The sequence below is a fragment of the Macaca thibetana genome, chromosome 1, assembly GCF_024542745.1.
Source record: "Macaca thibetana thibetana isolate TM-01 chromosome 1, ASM2454274v1, whole genome shotgun sequence".
NCBI lineage: Eukaryota > Metazoa > Chordata > Mammalia > Primates > Cercopithecidae > Macaca > Macaca thibetana.
The window spans coordinates 34,532,575-34,560,136 of record NC_065578.1 but is presented as its reverse complement, the minus strand read 5'-3'; the positions used below and the strand labels follow the sequence as shown (position 1 = coordinate 34,560,136).

General features: G+C 42.0%; 1 protein-coding gene and 1 pseudogene across 6 annotated transcripts in view; one reads left to right on the top strand and one right to left on the bottom strand.

Annotated features, from left to right (window-relative positions):
- Positions 1-27,562, top strand: part of KIAA0319L (KIAA0319 like) — a 128,141-nt gene that overhangs the window by 12,886 nt on the left and 87,693 nt on the right. The window lies entirely within an intron of this gene.
- LOC126960082 (actin, cytoplasmic 1-like) lies at positions 24,421-26,174 on the bottom strand (annotated as a pseudogene). Its single transcript, XR_007727703.1, has one exon. The product of XR_007727703.1 is annotated as an actin, cytoplasmic 1-like (transcript).

The following is a 27,562-nucleotide window of genomic DNA, read 5'->3' as shown; positions in this document are numbered from 1 at the left end:
AATGTGATTACTTCACTCTTCACTCTGGCAGGGCCAGAGTTCCAGCATGCTCCTCTTGCCCCCCTAGAGGGCACTACTTGACCTCTAGTGAGTCTTCCTCTCAGCCCTGTAGCATCTACCATCTAATTAATAAACATCATGTGGTCTTGCCTCATGCCTTTATAGTCCAGCCACGGACTGGCAGGGGACCCTCCCACTGGACTTCTGGGGCCCCCTTTCTTCACAGCTCCTTCCTCTCAAATTCTCACTCCTCACCTTCTAGCCAAATTCACATGTCTACTTCCTGGGCTCAGTGAGACCCATGTGTTCTGTTTGGGTTCCAGCTTCCTATATCATGGTTGGGAAATTGTCCCTTAATATACAGCTGGGCAGTTATGGTTTCACTTCAGGTTTCCCTTCTCAGGATTGCAACCTTGCCCTGCCTGTTATTGCCTGACTAAAAACAGTTGGATTGTATCTTCTGTCCAGTTTTGTAGTTGTTTACGGCAGGACGGGGAGTCTGATATCAACTACTCCATTATGGCTTTGAGCAGAAGTCTGCTTTGATTAGTTGTTTATGTGTGTGTCTACTCCATGAAACTATTTTACTCATAGTTCCATCTCTAGCATCTAGCACTATACCTGCTGTAGGTATATACATGTTATATACACCTTGGAATATACATGAATATACATGGAACATCATTCTTTTCTGCTCTGTTTTTCAACCTCAGCGTGTTAAGTGGGCACTTCACTCCCTAGGAGGGAACAAGTTTTGGGGAGTAATTTTTGCTATATCCTCTGCCTTTTCTCTTACTCACTCTATGAGTGGCAGGGTGATGTTTCTGATTGATGAGATTAGAAAATAATTCTATTGTATGAAGTGGCCAGTCTTCAGGATTTTTTTTTTTTTTTTTTTTTTTTTTTTTTTTTTTGAGACGGAGTCTCCGTCTGTCGCCCAGGCTGGAGTGCAGTGGCACAATCTCGGCTCACTGCAACTTCCACCTCCCGGGATCAAGCGATTCTCTTGCCTCAGACTCCTGAGTAGCTGGGACTACAGGTGCATGCTGCCATGCCTGCCTAATTTTTTGTATTTTTAGTAGAAACGGGGATTCACTGTGTTGCCCAGGCTGGTCTCAAACTCCTGAGCTCAGGCAGTCTGCCCGCCTCGGCCTCCCAAAGTGCTAGGATTATAGGCGTGGGCCACCACACCTGGCCCAGTCTTCAGGATTTTTATATCTTCTCCCACTGCCATGCTGTAGCTGGTCTACCCATGCCAGGTCAGCCTGCATTTTGTCCAGTTAGGTAAGTTTAATTCAGTATAGGAAAGTATAATAAAGGCTGTTTGTGGTTACACATCTCAGCCATGTTCTCCAATCATCCTTATCACTGACTATAAAGATAATATTTTGATCTTCATCTGCACCTAACTGCCATGCTTCATATTTTAATTATTCCCAGACTCTGGGTGGGAGAGATTATCACCCTCAACCTCTACAGAGACTGCAGATGGGACAAAAACACCTCCTATCTTAGCAAGAGGTCTCTTTACCACTAGTTGCCTTTTTTTTTGTTCTCATACCTGCCTGTATTCCTGAACCCATGTAAGTGTCCCTGGCAGGCAAAGGTACCTGTGGGCCTTGCCCTCACTTGCCTCCTTTGCCCTTACTTTGAGGGCTGTAGCCTCTGTTGTACCAGTCAGAGCCAGTGGTGTCTTTTTCCTTTAAGAGAATGATATACTTTGAACATGCATTGGTCTTTATCTTCAGGGGAAAAGCATTTTCAGGAGACTTTTTAGGTGGCATTATATCTCTGCTCTTCATGTATCTGTTGGGCACCCAAACTGAGGCAGATGACTAATGGAATATATCTTACAGCAATGAGTCTTCAACAGGAACTTTCTCCTGCCAAATTGTCCTATATTCTTAACTACATTGCAGTACAGGAAGGTAATAAATTATTAATCCTAAATCTGTCTCCTCAGATTGTAGGATAATGACTTGAGTACATGGCAGTTGGGGGAAAGTAGAATTTTCTGGCTGTTAACACAAACCATGCAAGGTTTTTGATTCTAAAATTCAGCTAGCATTGAGCAAGTCTATGGGATCTTGGGATCTTGTTATATCACGATTTAATTGACATAAGTAAGGCCAATCAGAACTTGCTAAAGTTGGTATCTCTCTCAGTGAAATTAAATCATTGTGTCTTGCTTAAACACTTCAGTGAAAGATAATCATCGTAAATCCTACTGTCTTGGAAAACTATAATTTTGGTGGGTTCTTTTTGCCCTTTGGAAGACCTGTGCAAATATAAACTTCTCCATTTTGTGTGACAGAATGAAGAGGGATGAGAAAATTAGCATAATTGGGTAGTAAACCCAACTCAGTTTAAAAACTATCTTAAATTTTATTCTCCTCAGGAATTCCTCAAGGGAGGAAATAATAAAACAGCAGAGGAGTTTATAAAAACAAACAACAATTGCAGGGCCGAAGCATAGCCTTTTGGCTTATTTTGGAGATTTTATAAAAATCTCAGTAATTGGAACAGCTTCTAATTCAAGGCATTGTGTGGAACTGGCAGGAACACCGTCAAGAACTATGTGTGTGGTTAGTGTTTGGACACTTTTTAATTTTTTTAAAGCCTCAACTCTTCCCTGTGGACACCTATTTTCAGATGAACAGTAGTGAAGGGTTTGGGTCAAAATGGATAGCTCTTGATTTGAGGACCTGCCTTTTGAACTTTCTTCTGATCCTTCTTCTAGCAGCTTTCCTGAGAAAAGCCCATTTGGTTAAGATCCTGTAGCCACTTTTGACTCCAGATAGTACTGGATAAGTTCCAGAGAGAAGTTGTGAGAATTGGTCTTGACCATCTGCCTTTTCATCAACTGAGCAAGAGATAGGAGACAGAGTGGCCAAGGGTGTGGAGCATGGGCTTGGGTGTCAGACAAGTCTCAGTCCTGGTTTTATTATGTACTGGGTGCTGGTACTGAAACCTTTGCATCAGGTTCTTCATCTATAAAATGGAAATGACAGTACCTCTTAACAGGATTGTGAGGATTAAATAAAATATTCATGCAAAGGGCTTAGCCTACTCCCAGGTGCATAAATAAAAGTCAGCAAATGTTAGCAATAACATAAAAGTTTAATATGGTTAAATTCTTGTCTAATCGCCAGATGACCCAGCAGGCAGGAGGGTTGAGTTCTCTGCTGGCTTCTTAAACCTCTGTCCGGTGGGAGCTTTGTCTGCACATTATTAAGTATGCGGTAGGCAGCTGGCCTTTCTGTATTGTTAGGGAAAGTAGGCCTCTATTCATGTAGCTTTACAGGTCTGAGATTAATTGAAGCCCATGACAGAATGAGTTGTATTATGAATTTTCCGTGATTGTAATATGCCACTGAGGAGCATGATGGGCCACTTGTTTCTTCCCCCAGCTAAGGAAACATTTCCTCTGAAAGAGGACTCTGTTCTGCTGCCATGACTCCACCTTGCTCTCTGCCCTAGTTTACTTCCCTCCATACTGATATGTGCCCATGCTTGGCAAGGCCTTGTGCTAGGCCAGGTTGGCTCTGTCTTTGGTCAGGACAGTGTTTTGGCTGGGGCTGATTGAACAACACTTTTGGGTTTTGGGTTAGAAGTAGCTTGTAGGCTGGGCACGGTGGCTGACGCCTATAATCCCAGCACTTTGGGAGGCCGAGGCAGGTGAATCACCTGAGGTCAGGAGTTCAAAACCAGCCTGGCCAACATGGTGAAACCCCATCTCTACTAAAAATACAAAAATTAGCGAGGTATGGTGGTGCATATCTGTAGTCCCAGCTACTCAGGAGGCTGAGGCAGGAGAATCACTTGAACCCAGGAGGCAGATGTTGTGGTGAGCCAAGATTGCACCATCGGACTCCAACTTGGGTGACAGAGTTAGATTCCGTCTCAAAACAACAACAACAACAACAAAACAAAACAAAACAAAAAAGACGTAGCTTACAGAGTTTGTCCTGTGCTTCCTTCCTGCCAAACATATTTATCAGGTGCCTGCTATCCTAGGCATTAGAAATGCAATGGTAAGACCAGGTGCAGTGACTCATGCTTGTAATCCCAGCAGTTTGGGAGGCTGAGGCAGGTGGATCGTTTGAGGCCAGGAGTTTGAGAACAGTCTGGATAACATAGTGAGACCCTGTAACAAAAACATAATAAAAAGTTAGCTGTGCTTGATGGTGTGCATCTGTGGTCCCAGCTAGCTGAGAGGCTGAGGTAAGAGGATTGCTTGAGCCCAGGAAGTCGAGGCTGCAGTGAGCCATGATCATGCTATTGCACTCCAGCTCGGGCAACAGTAACTGTCTCAAGAAAAAAAGGAAACTAAGTACATTGGTGAGCAGGACAGATATGGTTTCTGCTCTTATGAAGCTTGCAGTCTGTTAATACCTTTGCCATTCTTAGGGAACAGAAATTCCCTTTGAGAGGGATGGCATTGCTGACATCAAGATTCCCTTCCAGGAGTTTGAGGCTTCCCTAGGGTCCCAAGGTAATGCCATGACAATAGAGACCTAGTCTTCCTTGCAGAATCCTGGGAATGTAGGAGACCAGACAATTTGATGTCTCAAGCTGGTCTTAATGGAATAACCTTCTGCCAAGAATTATGTAGGTGAAGTTCCTGTCCACGAGATGGTATATCTCCAGTTTTCCTTTCTATCCAGTGCTCTCTCTCACCTTTAATAATCCACATTTCCTGAATAAGCAGTTAGAGAGGTTATTTGGAAATGTGGAAAGAGTGCTATAGCTGTAGCCTTTGCCTCCAAGTTGGAACTGTGTTCCTGTGGTGATTTCATGGGCGTTAGATACATCCAGCCCATCAGCACTTGAAAGTCTTATCTGCATTAGGGTGCTCCTGCCCTTGGCATCAAGTTTGTTACTCAGGATCTCAGGTGAACCATTTCAATGCTTAGCATGAAGCAAGCACCAATTATATAAATCTTGAACTTCCCTGGCCAATCACAAAAGGAAACTGTAAAATGCCCTAAGAAGAGAAAGAATTATGAATGTCCCTGAATGGTGAGTTAGCCATCACAGACACTGTCCAAGGGGAAACAGAAACAGGGAGGAATGCCAGCCAAGGCCTATCTGGAACTCTACCCACTTCAGACTCTGCCCCTAAAGATGGGTGCCCAGTGTGTCTCACTTCAGTTCCCCTTTTTAAACTCTCCCAGCAGATGACAGGATTTTTAGGAATGCTCTCTTTCTTCCAACTGGCTTAACATTATGTTTTGATTCTAATCCAGCAGCACATTTGAGTTTGAAATAAATGTGTGCTTATGAATTCTTTCACTTTTAGTTAATAAGGGGAATGACTAATATTATCAGACCTGGGAGATGGAGTGGGGGGTAATATTGATTCAGTTTCACTTCTGTAGCCTTCATTTCAGATTCAGGTTCACAATTTCAAGAGGACTGCCATCCTGCCTGTTAAGAAATGGCTCGTCTATTTTTGTTTGTTTGTTTGTTTGTTTTTGATACAGCTCAATGTTTATTGTCCTTAACTGAGGGCAACCTGAGTCAGCTGGAGGCTTATGGAAGTGGGGTGGCTAGAGTGAATGAATCTTAATCAGAATAAATGAAGCAGCCTTGTAGAGAAAAGCTGAAGAGCCATCTTCCATCTCAGAAAGTTGAGTAATCTGCATCCTGCTGGGTCAGTCTGTGGCATCTGGCCTGAAGCAAGCAGCCCCATATGCTGAAGCAGTGCCAAGCTGTCTTCTACCTGTGCATTCTACTTCATCAGTTTCTAACTGCTTGGTTTTCAAAATTGCTGTCAGCTGTGCTCCCCAGGGTATACTTATAAGCTGCACTCTGACATTTCTCACAATGGACTTTTCAAATAACAGCGAGTTTTCCTGTTACCCTTCTGTGAAAGGTTAAAGGGAGGAGTTGGCCTCTGAGCTCAGGTCTGCAGACCTGGAGCAGGGTTATTTGCTCATGATGTTCAAGGCAGAAACAAAAGTTTTCTGGCCTATCCCTGGAGACTTTCTTTGACAAGCGTACCATCCTTTCCGTTCCCAAGCTGTTTTGATTGAGCTGTTTCGCCTCCACTCTTTTGTATTTCATGTGGGGGTTGCTACCTTGGCAGCATGGCTGCCTCTGTCAGTGGAGAGGAAGTGGTGGAGAGTGAAGGCCGTATGTGTACGATATGTTTCCAGGGCTTTCCTGTGTCCGTGTAGGGAGTGTATGTGTGTCAAAGAGAGAGACACTGAGGAACATTTGGGTGTTCTTATTTCCCTGCCTAGAATTAATACCATTTTTGAAGCAGCAAAGAAATGTTGCCATTGTACAGATGAGGATAAGGAAACACCAGTTTCTGTGCAGTTAGAGATAGTCCATAGTAGATAATTTGGCAGTCAGGAGTGTTGACCAATTTGCCCAAATTTTTATTTCTGTCAGTAGAATGTAGGACTTACAATTAACTTGAAAATGGAGGTATAAGAAAAAAATGCATGTAAAAACATGTCAGAAAAATGAAATCTATTAAAAGCCACATGATTGCAATAAATAAACCAAACAGTATGAAATTATCTGAATGTCAGTGCCACATTATGGTGTTGACTTAGATTACATTCTTCTAATATTTGTGGTCTCTGGCTCTTTAAATGTGTTGTCTCACATTCAGTGCCTTAAAATAAGCTAACTGCATTTTTTTTTTCTTTTTTTTGGAGACAGAGTCTCACTCTGTTGGCCAGGCTAGAGTGTAGTGGCATGATCTCAGCTCACTGCAGCCTCTATCTCCCAAGTGCAAGCTATTCTCCTGCCTCAGCCTCCCGAGTAGCTGGGACTACAGGTGCGCGCTACTGTGCCTGGCTGATTTTTGTAGTTATAGTAGAGATGGGGTTTCACTGCGTTGGCCAGGGTGGTTTCGAACTCCTAACCTCAGGCAATCCACCAGCCTCGGCTTCCCAAAGTGCTGGAATTATAGGTGTGAGCCACTGTGCCCGGACTGTGTTTTTGATACCTTCTCTAGGATGCTTAATTCACATTATTAATGATAATTAGTATCTCGGTATTATGTATATACTATAGATACACACATTTCAGGTCAACAAATAATGTTCCAGGCTAAATAAAACCCAGTTCCTGCCATCAGAGAGGTCACACTATGGAGGCAGAGATAGATGTAGAAACATAAAGAAGCATAATCAATTCCAAGATGTGCTGTGGGAACACAAAGAATGGGGCAGAGAATAGCTGAACCCTGTTCTATATAGCAGGCTGGTAAGACATGGTATATTCTAATCCCTTTGAACCTCCTCCTCCCAGATTCATTTGAAGTGGCTTGTAACCCGCAGAGCTCTTTTCAGTTTCTTATCTTAGAGGGAGGGATAGAGGGAAGAGTATGTACAGCTCTGTAAGTCTAGAGAATAAGAGCCCTAAGAAAATTATTTCTGTACAGATACAGATTGGCTTTGATTTAATTTAAATAAACCGGCTCTCAAAAATTCTAAGAATACTAACTACTCACACAGTTTTGCTTTCATTTACACACAGATGAGAAAGCATCTGTAGTTCTGCATTTTATTTGCTATAAGCAAAAAGTGGTTCGAGATATTTAAGTATCTGAAGCTTGGTTGTATTGAGTCCTCACATGTCCCAGTTCAGCCCACTGCAGTTTTTTTTTTTTTTTTTTTTTTTTTTTATGGCACTTACATAATGCTCCAAAAAGAGAGAGTTTCAATGGATGAATTGATATAAACTTTTCCTCTATTGGCCATATCTGCTGAAATAACACTTCATGGCTAGCTATATTATTTCCTTACTTCCTCCCAAGCCTACTCTTCTGTTTAATTTACATATTTCTGCTGCGGCCCTCTAAATGACCTTCTCTTTGAAAGCAACAAAACAAGCCAGAAAAAGAAAAGAAAAGAAAAGAAAAAACCTTCCCAAAAAAAACAAAATAGTGCTCTGATTCAGGGTTCTTTGTGTGGGTTTCCAAGGGAGGTTGGTATGATTGTGCTGAATGCAAAAAATTTATCAGCCGGTAATAACTGCAATGAGAGATGGCAATCAACTGCAGGTTCTCAACAATACCATCTACAAGTGGGCTAGGGAATTGCTAGATTCACAACATCATATCTAGGTGCTTTTCTTTTTAGAAAAACAATTCTTTCTTTTTAGAACCACTTTTATGTATAGGCCAAACTTTATCTGTTATAATTTAATACCTGTGCTTTTTGAAGTACAAAGACAGTATTACATAGAGAGGTGTGGGCTCCTTCAAGCTGTGGCTTGGAGGCGTGCTCTCCTTGCTGACAGCATTCTCCAGAGTCTTTTAGTCATAAGGTGGTGGGAGAAAAAGTGAAGCAGGAGATTCTGAGTACATCATATGCAGCAGTGTAACCCCCTAGTTACAGTTTTTTTTTTTTTTTAAGTGCATAGCTTCATCATTTGCCTTCAATCTGCCTTTAAATATTATAAAGCCCTTGATGACTGGATTGTTTCTGAACAGGTGACTTTATGGTAGGAGAGCTATTTTCAGCTACACCAGTGATTTGATTAATACTTGGCTGTGAAAAATGCCTTTGGGCTAAACCTTGGCAGATGGGTCTTTTGAAATGGACTAGCACCTGTATCCAATTAATGCAAACTTTTGATTTATTAAGTTGTTTTAGGTAGAAGTTAAAGGCATTAGAATTGTGATAGAGTGGTTTCCCTGTTTTCACCTCTGTGACCAGAACTTTGAGGTATCTTTTTCTGTTTTTCCCTTTTCATCATTACTCAGGACAAGGGAAGGTGAATGGATCTAGATGTCATCAATGATGCATGACTCTTTGCCTAGGTGAACTGGGAAGCTATTCTCCACTGTTGCTTTGTTCAGAAATTTTCATGGTGAAGGCTTGTGTCACCTTGGAGTGAAGTTGAATGGTCTGAAATAGATAGCTCAGGGGGCTAAAATTTGGTTGGTCCTTTCATGAAGAAAGATTTCTTTGAGATTTGAAAGGATTTTCTAGTTTAGAGTTTAGACAGGAAAGGCTGTTTCCCAGCTGGTTATGTTGTTCAGTTACCTCTTTTTTATCCACTTTGCTTTTCTTCAGTTTCTTTCTTTGCACATCTCTCGTATTTCCTATTCAGTGCACTCCCCAATTTAATTGGAAAAGCTCATTCTAATTTCTTAGTGAACCAGGAACTTTACTTTTCTCTCTTGCCTCTTCCTTCTTTCAGCCAAGGAAATTAATTAACATCAAGAATCTGATTCAAATGACTTTAACTCAAGATATTCCATATTGGAGCTGACATCTTTTCCTTGACTTCGTTAATATAGAAAAAATCCCACAAATTTTTTAAAATATTGGGTGAACTTTTAAATATAACAAAAAAACTCCTTGAATGTCTACTAGGTGCTAAGCATCTTTCTGGGCCTACACATACAATATATAATCCCAGCACTTAAAGAGGGCGGAGTGTGTGAGGTAGACAAACAAATATGATGTGGTGAGAGAAATGCTATGATAGAGGTATGTGTGGGATGCACAGAAGAGAGGCATCTTGGGGTGAAGGTTTCATGGGAGAAGCCTTCCTGGAAAAAGTGGTGGCTGAACTAAAATGAAGTATAATAACAACAACAAAAATAATGGCAACTAATACATACTGAGCTTTTTAATACTATATGCCAGGCTGGTGTTAAATACTTTGCATATATTTTCTCCTTTATATCTTTAATAACTCTGTAGGGTAGGTACTGTTAAAATTATTCCTGTTTTACACATGAACAAAACAAGGAATTTGACCCGAGATGACACAGTTAGGAAGTGACTGGGTTGAGATTCAAATGCAGGAATCTCAGCTTTAGGAACTAAAGCTTTAACCACAGATTTTTGGGGTGGGGGCCAAAATATAGATGAGAGCAATTGTGGAATAGGGCTGTTGATCTTGATAGGGGATTTTCTTTGAAAACAAATTTCAACTGAATTTTATGAAGGCCATGTATGAACATGACCTTGGGGAATGAATTTATTTTCTCACCTAGACTAAATGAGGGTGGTTTTCATATTTTCTTTAGCCTGTGAAGTATAGGTATTCTGTTTTAAGTAGGTAGAGCAAAAGGACTTTCCCCTACTCTTTTGCTTATGAATATTGCCCTCTTCTAGGGAGACGTTCTGGTACTGGGTACTATTATTTTTTTTTTTTTTTTTTTTTTTTGAGACAGAGTCTTGTTGTGTCATCCAGGCTAGAGTGCAGTGGTGCAATCTTGGCTCACTGCAACCTCTGTCTCCTGGGTTCAAGCGATTCTCCTGTCTCAGCCTCCTGAGTAGCTGGGATTACAGGCGTGCACCACCACGCCCAGCTGATTTTTTGACCGCCATGTTGGTCAGGCTGGTCTCGAACTCCTGACCTTGTGATTGTTATTCTTTTTTATTTTTATTTTTTTGAGACGGAGTCTCGCTATGTCACCCGAGCTGGAGTGTGGTGACCCAGTCTTGGCTCGCTGCAAGTTCTGCTTTGCAGGTTTACGCCATTCTCCTGCCTCAGCCTCCTGAGTAGCTGGGACTTCAGGCACCTGCCACCATGCCTGGCTAATTTTTTGTATTTTTAGTAGAGACGGGGTTTCACCGCATTAGCCAGAATGGTCTCGATCTCCTGACCTCGTGATCTGCACACCTCGGCCTCCCAAAGTGCTGGGATTACAGGCATGAGCCACCGCGCCCAGCCGCTGATTGTTACTCTTTTCCACAGTTTGTCACAATCCAGTATCTTTGAGACTTTTTAGTGACAGTCTTATAGGAAAAGACTTGCTGTTTTAAGCATTCTTAACCAGCAAGGTGCTGCAAGATTCAGGTTTTGTGATTGAGTCCTTGGAAGCTTGTTTTCCACCTAGCAGATGATCAAGAGTTAATGTGAATAGTAGCTGATATGTATCTGTTGGGCAGCTAGTTCCATGAGGAGTTTGTCTTTGTTCAGAATGATCTTTAGGAAAAATGGAAACACCACAGTGAAGGGAAAGAAGTCAGAATACGTACACAAAGCCTATTAATTCTTGTGTAACAGTTAGTGTAGTTTCAGCAAATCATCTACACCATACATTTAAAAAACTGTACTCTTAACAAAGCTAGGCATATAGCAAAGGCAGTGAATAGTAATTATTTTCAAAGGACTGCTTTGTGAGGCAGCTGCCACCTTTCAATCCAACCTGTGTGTAGTTGAGGAAAAAAATGTTACCCCTTTTGAAAAGGAGGAGAGAGGGCAATGGTTATTACCCTGGCTTTTTTCAAACTTCATAATACCTGATTGTGTCCTTCAAAGGATTTAGTTACCTCCTCTGCCTTGTTTCTGAATGTGCTAACCCCTGCAGGTAGAACTGATGTGGAGAGTAAGGTGGAACCATTTTTTTTGGTATTTGTTTATTAGTGGGTATGCAGGTGACAGACATGCTGACAGTCAAAAGGAAGGTGGAAGGTGTTCCCTGAGGAGGTTTGTTTTTGAGTGGTTCCTGTGAATTGTTTTTGGGATTGATAATGTGCCTGCTTATCTCATTTTCGTGTGGCAGCCATCTTGGCTGAGACCCATTGCTTCTGAGAGAATGCATACTTTTGATGATAGCTGTAGGAAGGCAGATGGTGTAGAGTCATAGTTCAATTACTGAGTAAAGAAACACATTTAAGGCTGTGCCTTTCTCCTTGATAATAGTTCATGTATAGGTGTAATTATCAAGGGAAAGCTTTGAATGAAGTCTTGACCATATTAGAAAATGGCAAGATTTCAAGAAAATAATTTTAGCTTCAATGACTGTAAATATTAATTGCAAATTTTGTCTGCAAAATACTCTAACCATGTATTTTTTTCTGCAGTGAAAACTCCACCCAAGAGAAGAATTTATCGACTGCTTTTTTTTTCTTTTTTGAAATAATACTGGTAACTCATTCTCTCTACTCTTATTTCCACCATCACAGCCTTTCCTTTGGGATAGTTTGATGAATTTGGTTAGAATGTACATTTCTGGACACTTTAACAGTAAGATTCCTGAAACAGGGTATGTTCTGTCTCTGGTCCCTACTTGATTGCTAACCAGGGCAGTTTCCAAGTTTGCTTGAGAAGCCAAGCTTGTTACCTGAGATTTAAGAATGCCAGAGGCAACAGCACTTTCTTTAAATACTTCCAGAGTTGTTCACAGCTTTCTAAAAGTATTTAATGAATTTCTTTCTGGCAATAATTCATATATCCTGTAGACTTTTCCACTCTGCTACTTGGAATTATGAAACCTGGTCTAGATTTTGTGCCAGATATATTAGAATTCTGTCTTTTGAGAGGTGGTGATGTAAGTAAGCATTGCTAGTTCCAGAGCCTCCTGTTTTGGGGATCCTCCAGGTAATACATATGGGAGCCCTGCTTTCTCTGCTTTGCTATGATTTTAGAAAGAGGGGGATTGGCTTTGCTCCACTGTTCTCACCCTGGGTAAGCTTTCTACATGCTCCTACCAACAGTGCGTTCCAGACTTTCCCAAAGGATTTTCAGTCTAAGGTTCTACCAACTGTAAGCCATTTTTTGTAAGGATATAATATTGCTTTTGCCTGGGCCCTGGGAGCAGAGCCAGGGTATGGCAGCGTGGGCAGGGAGAGGAACTGATCTAAAATTGGAGTATATTTTCATCTTACCTTTTATCCCAGTTACTTCTAGAATCCAATATTGACTCTACTAATGCCTTTCTGCTTCCTCCCTTCATGAACTCTTTGTCCCAAGAGTATCAACAATGAAAATTTAATCTTAGGTTAAATTATTCTTCAAAGGTTAACTATCTGGTAAATGATGGACCTAGAACTGAAACTAGAATCGTTTAAGACGTTCACTGTCTTTTAACCACCTAAGACAAAGAAGTATGATTCAGGGAATAGATGAAAAAGAACTGTTGTTTTCTTTTCATATATTTATTGTTGAATACATGATGTAACAACATTAAATAACATTTAATTTTTAAAAACTCAGTCAAAATCCCACGAATTAAACATGTGAACTGAGAGATCAGAGTACCTCTTCCTTTTTTTTTTGAGACAGAGTCTCACTCTGTCACCCAGGCTGGAGTGTAGTGGCACAGTCTTGATCACTGCAACCTCTGCCTCCTGTGTTCAATGATTCTCCTGCCTCAGCTACTGCTACTCGGTGCCTACCACCACGCCCAGCTAATTTTTGTATTTTTAGTAGAGATGGAGTTTCACCATGTTGGTCAGGCTAGTCTCGAACTCCTGACCTCAAGTGATCCACCTACCTCGGCCTCCCAAAGTGCTGGGATTACAGGTCTGAGCCACTGCGCCAGGCCTACCTCTTCCTCTTTTTTTTTTTTTTTTTTTTTTTTGAGAGGGAGTCTCGCTCTGTCACCCAGGCTGGAGTGCGGTGACGCGATCTCGGCTCACTGCAAGCTCTGCCTCCTGGGTTCACGCCATTCTCCTGCCTCAGCCTCCCGAGTAGCTGGGACTACAGGCGCCTGCCACCTCACCCGGCTAGTTTTTTGTATTTTTTAGCAGAGACGGGGTTTCACCGTGTTAGCCAGGATGGTCTCGATTTCCTGACCTCGTGATCCGCCCATCTCGGCCTCCCAAAGTGCTGGGATTACAGGCTTGAGCCATCGCGCCCGGCCCTACCTCTTCCTCTTATTGGAAACCATTGAGATTAGTTTTATTAGCAACACTATAGCCGGCTAACCTCCCCTAGGCCTCACATTTCTTTTATAGGAGCTAGCTTTTCCTAGGCCTCACATTTTTTACTTGTAGTCATTGTCAAAGATATAAGGGCCTGAGTCTTTCATGATGACCGACTAGAGGTGTAGAATTCAGTAGAGAAGTGACAGAAAACACATGAGACATTGAGGGAGAGGGAAGCGAGGTGGACAACCCAGCCAAGATTGACTGGGAGCCAGAGGGGCTTCCCAGTGTGGAGAAAATCAGTGAGCAATCCCCAGCAGTCCACATTCTCACCATCTTCTGTAATCCTAGCCACGGGAGAGTGCTTTGACCGTTGTGGGCCCTGATACTGGCAGAGGGAGCTCCCTGGAGCCTGTGTGATGTCATTGCTCCAGAGAGGGAACTCACACTGAGTCCCATGCATCCCCCAGGTCCCTAGTGGGACACAGCACCATTTTGAGAGTCCAGCCCTCACCAAAGTGTATCCTGCTCTGGGGCCCAACAGCCCCTGCCTCTCTACATCCCTGGAGCCCCCCTGACATTCCGTCGCATCTGCCTAGAGGTCTCTAGCAGCAAGAAACTGGTTGGGTCCAGAGGAACCGCAGTGTCCTGCATACCAGGGAAAGGGCAGTGCAGTGTATCAGGGAGGCTGCTCCCAGGACAAAGGGTGCCAAAGTGCAAGCTCCGCAGAGTATGAAACCTGCCTGCCTGGGGCCACCGCCACTAACAGCAGCCCCATCCCCTTCAGCAACAGGCTGCCATATACTTTCTTGTGCCATGAGGACATGATCTCCTTGCCAGCTGCTACAGTCACTGCTGCTGCCGGAAGCTGAAGCTTATGTTCCCCAGAGCCTGAAACCTACCTGCCTGGGGTGACTATTACAGATAGCAGCCCTGCCTCCCCCTTGTCTCCCACAAGTAGGGCTGCTGCACACTTTCACGTACCCTGAGGACAGCCTTTCCCTGCCCACTGCTGCTGCTGTTGCCATGCCAATCAAGTATGCTGCCCACTGACAACTGTAGCCTAAGCCACTGAGGAAATCACAGATGCCACTGATGGTGTTCGTGGCTGAAGAAATCATATGGAGACTACACTGCTGCAAACATCCAGAATCAAAGCCAAAGTGCCCTATCCAACCAACACTGTAGATACATCTGTAAGAAAAAATCTTCCCCTGTGAAAGCCAATTCAAAAAATTAGAAGTGACTGTTACACTTGATACACAGTTATCAACAAAAGGACTCAAGAAAAATGAAAAGGCAAGGAAATATGGTATCTCCAAAAGAACACAATAATTCTTCAATAACAAACTCCAGTGAAAAATTTATGAACTGCCTGAAAATTCAAAATAATGATATTAAAGAGGCTCAGTGATATGCGTGGGAACACAGATACACAAAACAAAGAAATCAGAAAAACAATTTAGGATATGAACGAGAAATTCACCAAAGAGATAGCATAAAAAAGAACCAAACAAAAATCCTAGAACTGAAGAACTAAGTGAATGAAATAAAAAATACAATTGAGATTTTTAGCAATAAACTAGATGATAAAGCAGAAGAAAGAATTTCAGAACTTGGGCTGGGTGCAGTGGTTCATGGCTGTAATTCCAGCATTTTGGGAGGCTGAAGCAAGCAGATCGCTTGAGTCCAGGAGTTGGATGGGCAGTATAGTGAAGCCCTGACTTAAAAAAAAAAAAAAAACCTGGGCATGGTGGTGGTGCATGCCTGTAGTCCCAGCTATTCAGGAGGCTGAGGTGGGAGGATTGCTTGAACCTGTGAGACTGAGGTTGCAGTGAACTGTGATCGTGCCACTGCACTCCAGCCTGAGTGACAATGAGACCCTGTCTCAAAAAAAAAAAATAATTTCAGAACTTGAAGACAGGTCTTTTAAAATAACCCAGTTAGATAAAATAAAAAGAAAAAGAAAAAAGAAAGCTGTTGTGACATATGGGATACCATAAAGTGACCAAAAATCTGAATCTTGGATATATATCCCAGAAGGTGAAGAGAAGTTTAATGGCATAGAAAACTGATTAAACAAAATAGCTTTAAACTTCCTAAATTTAAGAAGAGATTTAGACATCCAGATACAGGAAGCTCAGAGATTCCCAAATAAATACAACCCACAAAGATCTCCTTGGCACATGATAGTCAAACTGTCAAAAGTGAAGACAAAAAGAATTCTAAACACAGCAAGAGAAAAGCATCTACTCACATATAAAGGAATCCTGATCAGACTAACAGCAGATTTCTCAGCAGAAACCTGGCAAGCCAGGAGGGAATGAGATGATATATTCAAAGTGCTGAAGGAAAAAAACAAACCTGCCAGTTAAGGATACTATACCTAGTGAAGTTATCCTTCATAAATGAAGGAGAAATGAAGACTTTCCCAGACAGGAAAAAACAGATAATTAATCACCACTAAACCAGTCCTACAAGAAAAGATTAAGGGAGTCCTACATTTGGAAGTGAAAGAATAATATCTACCATCGTGAAAACTCGTGAAAGTATACAACTAACTAGTAGAGCAAGCACACAGATGAGAAAGAGAAAGGACTCACTCATTTTATCTTCAAACAATAACAATAAGAAAGGAACAAAAGATATGAAAATAACCAGAAGGCGATTAACAAAATGACAGTAGTAAGTTCTCACATATCAATAATCTTGAATGTAAACAGATTAAAATTTCCACTTAAAGGATATGGACTGGGCCAGTCATGTGGGTGCATTCTTTTAGTCCCAGTACTTTGGGAGGCCAAGATGGGAAGAATTTCTTGAGCCTGGGAGTTTGAGACCAGCCTGGGCAACATAGTGAGACCTCATCTCTACCAAATAACAGCAACAATAACGACGACGACAACAACAGACTGTCAGAATAGATAAGAAAACTTGACCCAACTATATGCTGTGTACAAGAAACTCACTTTACTTGTAAAGATAACTATAGACTGAAAGTAAAGGGATGGAAAAAAAATACTCCATGCAAATGGAAACCAAAGGTGAGCCGGAATAGCTTTACTTGTATCAGGTAAAACATACGTTAAGTCAAAACCAGTAAAAAGAAGGTCATTATATAATGATAAAAGGATCCATTCAGCAATAGGGTATAACAATTCTAAATGTATATACAGCCAACACCAGAGCACTCAAACGTATGAAGCAAATATTACAACTAAAGAGAGAGGTAGACTAATACAATAATAGTTGGGAACTTCAACACCCCCTTCTCAGCAATAGACAGATTATCTTAACAGAAAAATCAACAAAAAACATTGGATTTAAACTCTGCTTTAGACCAAATGGATCTCACATTTACAGAACATTTCCTCTAACAACTGCAAAATACACATTCCCATCAACACATGGAACATTCTGCAGGATAGACCGTATGTTAGACCACAAAACCTCAACAAATTAAAAAAAATCAAAATCATATTAAGTATCTTCTCAGACCACAATTGAGTAAAACAAATCCATAACAAGAGAAACTTTAGAAACTATAGAAATACATGGAAATTAAACAACATGCACCGGAGTGACCATTGGATCAATGAAAAAATTAAGAAGAAATAAATTTCTTGAAACATTTTGGGAGGCTGAGTCAGGAGGATCACTGGAGACCAGGAGTTCAAGACGAGTCTGGACAACATAGTGAGACCTTGTCTCTACAAAATAATTAGCCAGGTGTGGTGGTGCATGCCTGTAGTCCTAGCTACTCAGGAGGCTGAGACAAGAGAATCACTTGAGCCCAGGTGTTTGAAGTAGCAGTGAGCCATGATTATGCCACTTTGCTCCACCTGGGTGACAGAGTTAGACCCTGTCTCTAAAAAGAAAAAAAGAAAAAAAATTTCTTAAATGTAAATGGAAAGAAACATACCAAAACCTATGGGTTACATTAAAAGCAGTGCTAAGAGGGAAGTTTACAGCAATAAACACCTACATCAAAAAAGTAGAAAGATTTGAAATAACCTAATGATGGACCTTAAGGAACTAGAAAAGCAAGGACAAACCAAACCCAAAATTAGTAGAAGGAAAGAAATAATAAAGATCCGAGCAGAAATAACAAAATAGAGACTAAAAAAATAAAAAAAATGAATGAAATGAAAAGTTGGTTTAATGAGAAGATAAACAAAGTCAATAAACCACTAGCTAGACTAACCAAGAAAAAAAGAAGAGTCAAAATCAGGAATGAAAAGGAGACCTTACAACTGATATCACAGAAATGCAAAAGATATCAGAGACTACTATGAACATGAACTATACATGAACAAACAGGAAAACCTAGAGGAAACTGATGAATCCCTGGATACACAAAACCTACCAAAATTGAATAAGGAAGAAATGGAAGACCTGAAGAGACCAATAACAAGTCACAAGATTGAATCAATAATAAAAAATCTCTCAACCAAAAAAGCCTAGGACCTGATGGCTTTGCTGTCAAATTCTACCAAACTAATAAGCAAGAACTAATACCAGTTCTTCTCAAACTAGTCCAAGAAATAGAAGAGGCAGAAACTGTCTCTAATTCATAGAATTCTTCATAATTCTCTGAAGCCAGCATTACCCTGATACCAAAACTAGGCAGAAACACACACAAAAAAACTGCAGGCCAGTATCCCCAATAAACATAGATGCAGATATCTTCAACATAATATTAGCAAAACAAATTCAACAGCACATCAAGAAAATACATCATGATCAAGTGGGATTTATCCCAGGGATGCAAAGATGGTTCAACAAATGCAAATCAATAAAATTATACATCACGTCAACATGATGGAGGACAAAAACCATATGATTATCTCAGTAGAGAAAAAGCAACTGATAAAATTCAACAACCTTTGTTTCCAGAAGTGCTTTTGAAAGCATAAAATTCAGTATCCCTTCATGATAAAAATGCCCAACAAATTAGGCATAGAAGGAACAGCCTCAACCTCCTGGGCTTAAGCAGTTCTTCCACCTCAGCCTCCTGAGTAGCTGGGACTATAGGTGCATGCTGCCACACCTGAATAATTTTTTAAATTTTTTGCAGAGACAGGATCTTGCTATATTGATTGTCCAGGCTGGTCTTTAACTCCTGGCCTCATGTGACCCTCCTGCAGTCTTTCCACCTTGACCTCCCAAAGTGTTGAGATTATAGGCATGATCCACTGTACCCAGCCTCTAAAATTTTTGTGGAACCACAAAGACCCCAATAATCAAAGCAATTTGAACAAAAAGAATAAAGCTGGAGGCATCATACTACCTGACTTCAAAATATATTATAGGCTGGACACAGTGGCTCATGCCTGAGCAACTTAGTGAGACTTCATCTCTACAAAAAATTTAAAAAATTAGACAGGGATGATGTTATGCATCTGTGGTCCCAGCTATTTGGGAGGCTGAGGCAGGAGGATTGTTTAAGCCCAGGAGGTTGAGGCTGCAGTGAGCTAAGATTGGACCACTACACTCCAGCCTGGGCAACAAAGTGAGATCCTGTCTCTAAAAACCCACAAACATATATATATACACACATACACATATGTACATATATACATATATGTGAGTTTTTAATATATACATGTATATGTATATAAAATTCTAGTAACCAAAACAACAGACAGCATGGTATTGGTATAAAAACAGACAGACACATAGAGTAATGGAACAGAACAGAGAACTCAGAAATAAACCCACGTATTAACAGCCAATTGATTTTTGACAGAGGTGCCAAGGACACACATTGGGGAAAGGATATCTTGTTCGACAAATGGTGCTGGGAAAACTGGACATTTATACACAGAAGAATGAAACTAGAGCCCCTGCCTCTCATCATATACAAAAATCAACTCAAAATGGATTAAAGACTTAAATATGAGACCTAGAACTATAAAACTACTGGGAAGAAACATAGGGGAAACACTCTAGCATATTGGTCTAGGCAAAGATTTTATGGCTAAGACCCTACAGGCACAGGCTACAAAACCAAAAATAGACAAATGGGATTATATTAAGCTAAAAAGCTTCTGCACAGCAAATGAAACAACAAAGTGAAGAGAGAACCCGTTGAATGGGAGAAAATATTTGCAAAATATCTGTCTTGTGACAAGGGACTAGTATCCATAATACACAGTGAATTCAAACAACTCAATAGCAAAAAAAACCTACACAGCCCCATTAAAAAGTGGGCAAAGGCCGGGCACGGTGGCTCATGCCTGTAATCCCAGCACTTTGGGAGGCCGAGGTGGGTGGATCACAAGGTCAGGAGATCGAGACCATGGTGAAACCCTGTCTATACTAAAAATACAAAAAATGAGCCAGGCGCGGTGGTGGGCGCCTGTAGTCCCAGCTACTCGGGAGGCTGAGGCAGGAGAATGGCGTGAACCCAGGAGGCGGAGCTTGCAGTGAGCCAAGATCGCGCCACTGCACTCCAGCTTGGGCGAGAGAGCGAGACTCCGTCTCAAAAAAAAAAAAAAAAAAAAAAAGTGGGCAAAGGATCTACATATCCAGACATAAAAATGACTAACAGATATGTGAAAAAATGTTCAACATCACTAATTATTAGCGAAAGGAAAATCAAAACCACAATGAGATATCATCTTACCCCAGTTAAAATGGCTGTTATCAAAAAGGTGAAAAACAACAGATGCTGGCGAGTATGTGGAAAAAAGAGAACTCTCATATGCTATTGGAGGGAATGTTAAGTAGTACAGCCATTATATAAAACAGAATGGAGATTTCTTAACAAACTAAAGATAGAACTACTATATGATCCAGCAATCCCACTACTGAGTATTATTTATCTAAAGGAAAGAAAATTGGTATATTAAAGGGATACATGCACTCCTATGTTTATTGCAGGACTGTTCAAAATAGCAAAGATATGGAATTAACCTAAGTGTCTATCAACAGATGAATGGATAAATAAAATGTCACATATTTATGCAGTGGAACATACTATTTGGCCTTAGAATGAAATCGTGTATTTTACAGCAACACGGATGGAACTAGAGGTCATTATTTTTTATTTATTTATTTATTTATTTATTTTTGAGATGGAGTCTCATTCTGTCACCCAGGCTGGAGTGCAGTGGCCGGATCTCAGCTCACTGCAAGCTCCGCCCCCCGGTTCACGCCATTCTCCTGCGTCAACCCCCCGCGTAACTGGGACTACAGGCGCCCGCCACCTCGCCCGGCTAGTTTTTTTTTTTTTTTTTTTGTATCTTTTAGTAGAGACGGGGTTTCACCGTGTTAGCCAGGATGGTCTCGATCTCCTGACCTCGTGATCCACCCGTCTCGGCCTCCCAAAGTGCTGGGATTACAGGCTTGAGCCACCGCGCCTGGCCACAAGGTCATTATTTTAAGTGAAATAAGCCAGACGGAGACAAATATTGCATATACTTAATCAAATGGGGGAGCTAAAAAAGTTGATCTCATGAAGATGGGAAGTAGAATGATAATTACCCAAAGCTGGGAAGGATGTGGTTGTAGGACAAGTGAGGGGATGAGGAGAGGTTGATTAATGAGTATATACACACAGCTAGATAGAAGGAACAAATTCTAATGTTCCATTGTAGAGTAAGGTGACTATATTTAACAACAATGTGTTGTATATTTAAAAATAACTAGAAGTGAGGCCTTGAAATGTTCTTAACACATAGAAATGATAAATGCTTGTGGTGATGGATATCCTAAATACCTTGACTTGGTCACTATACATTCTATGCATGTAACAAATACAGGTATCCCATAAATATGTACAAACTTTATCAATAAAACATTTTTTAAAAAGATGTGCTTCTGATCATCTTTCTTTTCCTAGGCTCTACTCCCTTAAGATAAGGCAAAGGATCCAGTTTGTCAGATAAATTGCAGAAGTCAGAGATCTCACCCAGTACTAAGTTCTAGTGATTATTTAGGAATAAAACAGTCAAGAGGTACAGTCAAGTAGGGAGAATTGGGGACATTTTGTATGACTCCCCAAGTTCTTTCTTCCCTCATTGAACATGTTCACTTGGGCCTATAGTAATGGATGAGGTCTCTAACAGAGGCTTCCAGGGTCGCCTGACAAAACTTGGACAGTGTTTGGGTTATGAAACATTTCTCTTTTATACTGTGATACTTGTATAGCTTATGCGACATTCTTGAGGGAACCATGGACACAAAGAAGGCATTTTCAGTACAAACCAGTCTTACAACTTTCTCCCCTGCTTTTATCTCCTATTTCAAAGGTCTAGATTTTACCAGAGCTGCTAGCAACAACCAGGGAATATAATTTTTTGTTATTTTTTCTTTGACCTAGTAATCCCTGTTAGTCCCCGTGACTATTTCCCCGAGTCTAAATATGTTTCCACCAAGTTCAATTGGTAAGACTTGCCCCATGATTTGCCTCAGAGCTTTTTGCCATTTTATACCAAGGACGAATAGGTAGTCATCCTGTCATTAGTTCCTCTTAGTTTTCCATCCTCTTCTTTTTCTTGCTATAAAGTGCCTTAACCATTATGATTTGTCAGTCTCATTTGACATTCTTGTGTAACTTGGTGCTTTTTGACTCACTTGCACTTAACTCTCCTTCCCCTCCCAACTTTTAAAATGTGACTAGAATCCATTGAGTTAATAAACCCCATCTATACTTAGACTTGTTAGTTAAGAGATTAGATAGAATATTTTGAGACTGGCTTTCTCTTAGAAAAAGACACTGGTTTTCCTCTGGCCTGCAGGCCATGGCCATTCATTCTCTCATATTCCGTGTATCTCTGAGTTGGGAGGTAGGGTTAATGTCTTTAACACTCTTCACTGTCACTTCTTGAATATTCCTCCTCCACTTTCATGCAAAAACTTCTGCTCTTTGAGGTTTATACCACTTTCTACCCATAATCATTACTCATCTACCAACCCTCATTTACCACCCTCATTTATTGCAGCATATGGGCCTCATCTTCTTTCAGAGTCCCATCATCAACTTGGATGTCTTCAGTATGACCCACCTGATACCTGGCTACCTGGTTTCCTGACATTTTTGTTCATTCATTCTTTCAAAACCTCATTCATATACACACATGCATTTATTTATGCATTTGTTGAAAAAGATTTTTTGAGCACCTACAATGTAATATTCCAAACTCTATGCTAGAATTAGAGATGCAAGGGTAAAAGAATAAGAGAAGACAGAAAACCAAACGTGGTCCTGGAAGTTACAGTGTAGTGAGGGACAAAGACATGGAGCCAATGGTTGTTGAGCTGAAACCTCATGTGAGGAGTTAACTGGATGGAGAAAGGAGTCAAGAGAGTTCTAGGTAGAGGAGGCAGCATGTCAAAGGCACAGTAAGGGGAGGGAGAATGGTCCATTTCAGGGATTGAAGAAGGCTGGATTGGAACATAGGGAAGGAGGGAATGTGTGATACAAGCTGGAGCCAGAAAGGTAGGTAGGGTCCAAACCATACAAGATCTTTTTTTTTTTTTTTGAGATGGAGTTTCACTGTGTTGCCAGGCTGGAGTGCAGTGGTGCGATCTCAGCTCACTGCAACCTCCGCCTCCTGGGTTCAAGCGATTCTCCTGCCTCAGCCTCCCAAGTAGCTGGGACTATAGGTGTGTGCCACCAAACCCAGCTAATTTTTGTATTTTTAGTAGAGATGGAGTTCACCATGTTGGCCAGGATGGTCTCGATCTCTTGATCTCTTGATCCACCCACCTTGGCCTCCCAAAGTGCTGGGATTACAGGCATGAGCCACCGTGCCTGGCCCATACAAGATCTTTTTAAGTTATGTTAAAGATTTTGGTTTTCATTCTAAGAGGCCTGGGAAGCCATTGAAAATTTTGTTTAAAATTTTAAAACTTACTTTTCAAAAGAAAATAATACAGGTACATTATATAGATTCAAAAGATATAAAAGGATAGGCTGGGCACAGTGGCTCATGCCTGTAATCCCAGCACTTTGAGAGGCCAAGGAAGGCGGATCACAAGGTCAGGAGTTCGAGACCAGCCTGACCAACATGGTGAAACCCTGTCTCTACTAAAAATACAGAAATTAGCCAGGCGTGGTGGTGTGCACCTGTAATCCCAGCTACTTAAGAGGCTGAGGCAGGAGAATCGCTTGAATCTGGGAGGTGGACATTGCAGTGAGCCGAGATAGTGCCACTGCCCTCCAGCCTGGGTGATAGTGAGACTCTGTCTCAAAAATAAATAAATAAACAAATAAACATGTAAATGGATAAAGAACAAATAAGTCTCCTACTTTCATCTTCAGTCACCTAGCTTCCCCTCCTAAAATTTCATGAATATTCTTCCAAAAATAGCCTATATATGCATATATATATATATATATATTCTCCCCCCCAACAAATTGTAGCATGCTATACATACTGCTCTGAACCTTTTTCCTCCCCACATAATGTATCCTGGATTTCATTCTATGTTAGAACTGTACAGAGTGGCCTTATTTATTTCAGCAGTTGCATGGATCTTCCTTCTTTCCTTCATTTATTTATTTATTTATTTTTAAATTTTATTTTTTTTTTAAGACAGAGTCTCACTCTGTCACCCAGGCTGGAGTGCAGTGGCGTGATCTCAGCTCACTGCAAACTCCACCTCCCAGGTTCACGCCATTATCCTGCCTCAGCCTCCCAGGTAGCCGGGACTATAGGCACCCACCACCACTCCCGGCTAATTTTTTGTATATTTTAGTAGAGACGGGGTTTCACTGTGTTAGCCAGGATGGTCTCGATCTCCTGATCTCGTGATCCACCCATCTCCCACAGTGCTGGGATTACAGGCATGAGCCACCATGCCCAGCCTATTTAATTAATTAATTAATTAATTTTTTTTAAGGTGTGCACTTTTATTCAACTGGTCTCAAGTCAGTGTACAGGTAAGCCCTGGCTGCCTCCACCCACTCCCAGGGAGACCAAAAGCCTTCAGACATCTCAAGTTGGGGGACAAAAAAGAGGGGGCATGAAGGCTCATCATTCAAAATAAAACAAAATAAAAAAGTATTAAGGCGAAGATTAAAAAAATTTTGCATTACATAATTTACATGAAAGCAATGTTATCACCTCCCCTGTGTGGACTCGGGAGAGGACTGGGCCATTCTCCTTAGAGAGAAGTGGGGTGGCTTTTAGGAGGGCAGGGGACTTCTTGTAACAATGCATCTCATATGTGGAATGACTATTAAAAAAGAAAGAACAATGTACAATCAAAGTCCTCGGCCACGTTGTAGAACTTTGGGGGATGCTCGCTCCAACTGACTGCTGTCACCTTCACTGTTCCAGTTTTTAAATCCTGAGTCAAGCCAAAAAAAACCAAAACAAAACAAAAAAAAAATAAAGCTATGCCAATCTCATCTTGTTTTCTGTGCAAGTTAGGTTTTGTCACGAAAGGGTGTAACGCAACTAAGTCACAGTCCGCTTAGAAGCATTTGCAGTGGACGATGGAGGGGCCAGACTCATCATACTCCTGCTTGCTGATCCACATCTGCTGGAAGGTGGACAGCGAGGCCAGGATGGAGCCGCCCATCCACACAGAATACTTGCACTCAGGAGGAGCAATGATCTTGATCTTCATCGTGCTGGGCACCAGGGCAGTAATCTCCTTCTGCATCCTGTTGGCAATGCCAGGGCACATGGTGGTGCCATCAGACAGCACTGTGTTGGCGTACAGGTCTTTACCGATGTCCACACTTCATGATGGAGTTGAAGATAGTTTCGTGGATGCCACAGGATTCCATGCCCAGGAAGGAAGGCTGGAAGAGAGCCTCAGGGCAGCGGAACCGCTCGTTGCCAATGGTGATGACCTGGCCATCGGGCAGCTCGTAGCTCTTCTCCAGGGAGGAGCTGGAAGCCACTATGGCCATCTCCTGCTTGAAGTCCAGGGCGACGTAGCACAGCTTCTCCTTGATATCATGCATGATTTCCCACTCGGCCATGGTGGTGAAGCTGCAGCTGCGCTCAGTGAGGCTCTTCATGAGGTAGTCAGGTCCCTGCCAGCCAGGTCCAGACACAGGATGGTGTGGGGGAGGGCATACCCCTCATAGATGGGCACAGTGTGGGTGACCCTGTCACCGGAGTCCATCACGATGCCAGTGGTACGGCCAGAGGCGTACAGGGACAGCACAGCCTGGATGGCCACGTACATGGCTGGGGTGTTGAAGGTCTCAAACATGATCTGGGTCATCTTCTCGCGGTTGGCCTTGGGGTTTAGGCGGGCCTCGGTCAGCAGCATGGGGTGCTCCTCAGGAGCCACACGCAGCTCATTGTAGAAGGTGTGGTGCCAGATCTTCTCCATGTTGTCCCAGTTGGTGACGATGCTGTGCTCGATGGGGTACTTCAGGGTGAGGATGCCTCTGTTGCTCTGGGCCTCGTCGCCCAACATATGAATCCTTCTGACCCATGCCCACCATCATGCCCTGGTGCCTGGGGTGCCCCACGATGGAGGGGAAGACGGCCCGGGGGGCATCGTCGCCCGCGAAGCCGGCCTTGCACATGCCGGAGCCGTTGTCCACAACGAACATGGCGATATCATCATCCATGGTGAGCTGGCGGCAGGTGTGGACAGGCGGTGGAGCGGCGAAGGCGAGGCTCTGTGTTTGTGGGGCGGACACGATCTCAGCGGTCTATTTATTTTTTATTTATTTTTTTGAGACAGAGTCTCACTCTTTCGCTCAGGCTGGAGTATGATGGTGCAATCTCGGCTCACTGCAACCTCTGTCTTCCGGGTTCAAGTGATTCTCTTGCCTCAGCCTCCTCCAGTTGCTGGGATTATAGGCGTACACCACCATGCCCAGCTAACTTTTTGTATTTTTAGTAGAGACGGAGTTTCCCTATGTTGGCCAAGCTGGTCTTGAACTCCTGACCTCAAATGATCCACCCGCCTCAGCCTCCCAAAGTGCTGGGATTATAGGAGTGAGCCACTGCGCCCAGCCTTCTATGGTTTATTTAACCAGTTATCAACTGATGACTGTTTAAGCTGTTTCCAATTATTTTCTAACTCAAACATTATGCCGTGAATATTTTTGATATTGTGTCACATGGTGCTAGTTTATTTGTACAATAAAATTCCAAGTTTAGCTACCTTTATTTTATATAGGCTGAATTTCTTTTCTTCAGAGCATTTATATGAGTTTCCAATCCTATATATTTATTGTCTTTTAATCTCTGTCTCCCCCATCTAAGTTATAAACTCTACCAAAGTAATGCCCAGCATGCAGCAGGTGCTCAAAAATACTTGTTAAATGGATGAATGAATAAGAAGATAAGGATGATAGCTAGGAGGGAAGTAGGGTTGCTTCAATTTTGAAAAGAATGGAGTTCATTGAGGTTGCTCGTGCTTGAGGCCGGAGAACCACTAGAGGGCAGGAGTTCAAGACCAGCCTAGGCAACATAGTGAGACCTCATCTCTACAAAAAAATAAAAACATAAAAAAATAACTGGGTGTAGTGGCACACATGTGTAGACCCAGATATTTGGGAGGCTAAAGTGGGAGGATTGAACCTAGGAGTTTGAGGCTGCATTGAGCTGTGATTGCACCATGATAGGATGAGACCCTGTCTTAAAGGAAAAAAAAGAGGCTGGGTACAGTGGCTCACGCCTATAATCCTAGCACTGTGGGAGGCTGAGGCGGGCGGATCATGAGTTCAGGAGTTTGAGACCAGCCTGGCCGATATGGTGAAACCCCATCTCTACTAAAAATATAAAAATTAGCCAGGTGTGGTGGCGCACGCCTGTAGTCCCAGCTGCTTGGGAGGCTGAGGCAGAAGAATCGCTTGAACCTGGGTGGCAGAGGTTGCAGTGAGCCAAGATTGTGCCACTGCACTCCAGCCTGCGTGACAGAGAGAGACTCCGTCTCAAAAAAAAAAAAAAAAAAAGATGATTTGAGGGTGACTACTGTAGGAAATGAAATAAATAATGAAGGTAGAAACTCGCAGAATAGCCAGGAAGCCCACTGCTGATAAGAATGGAGACCAT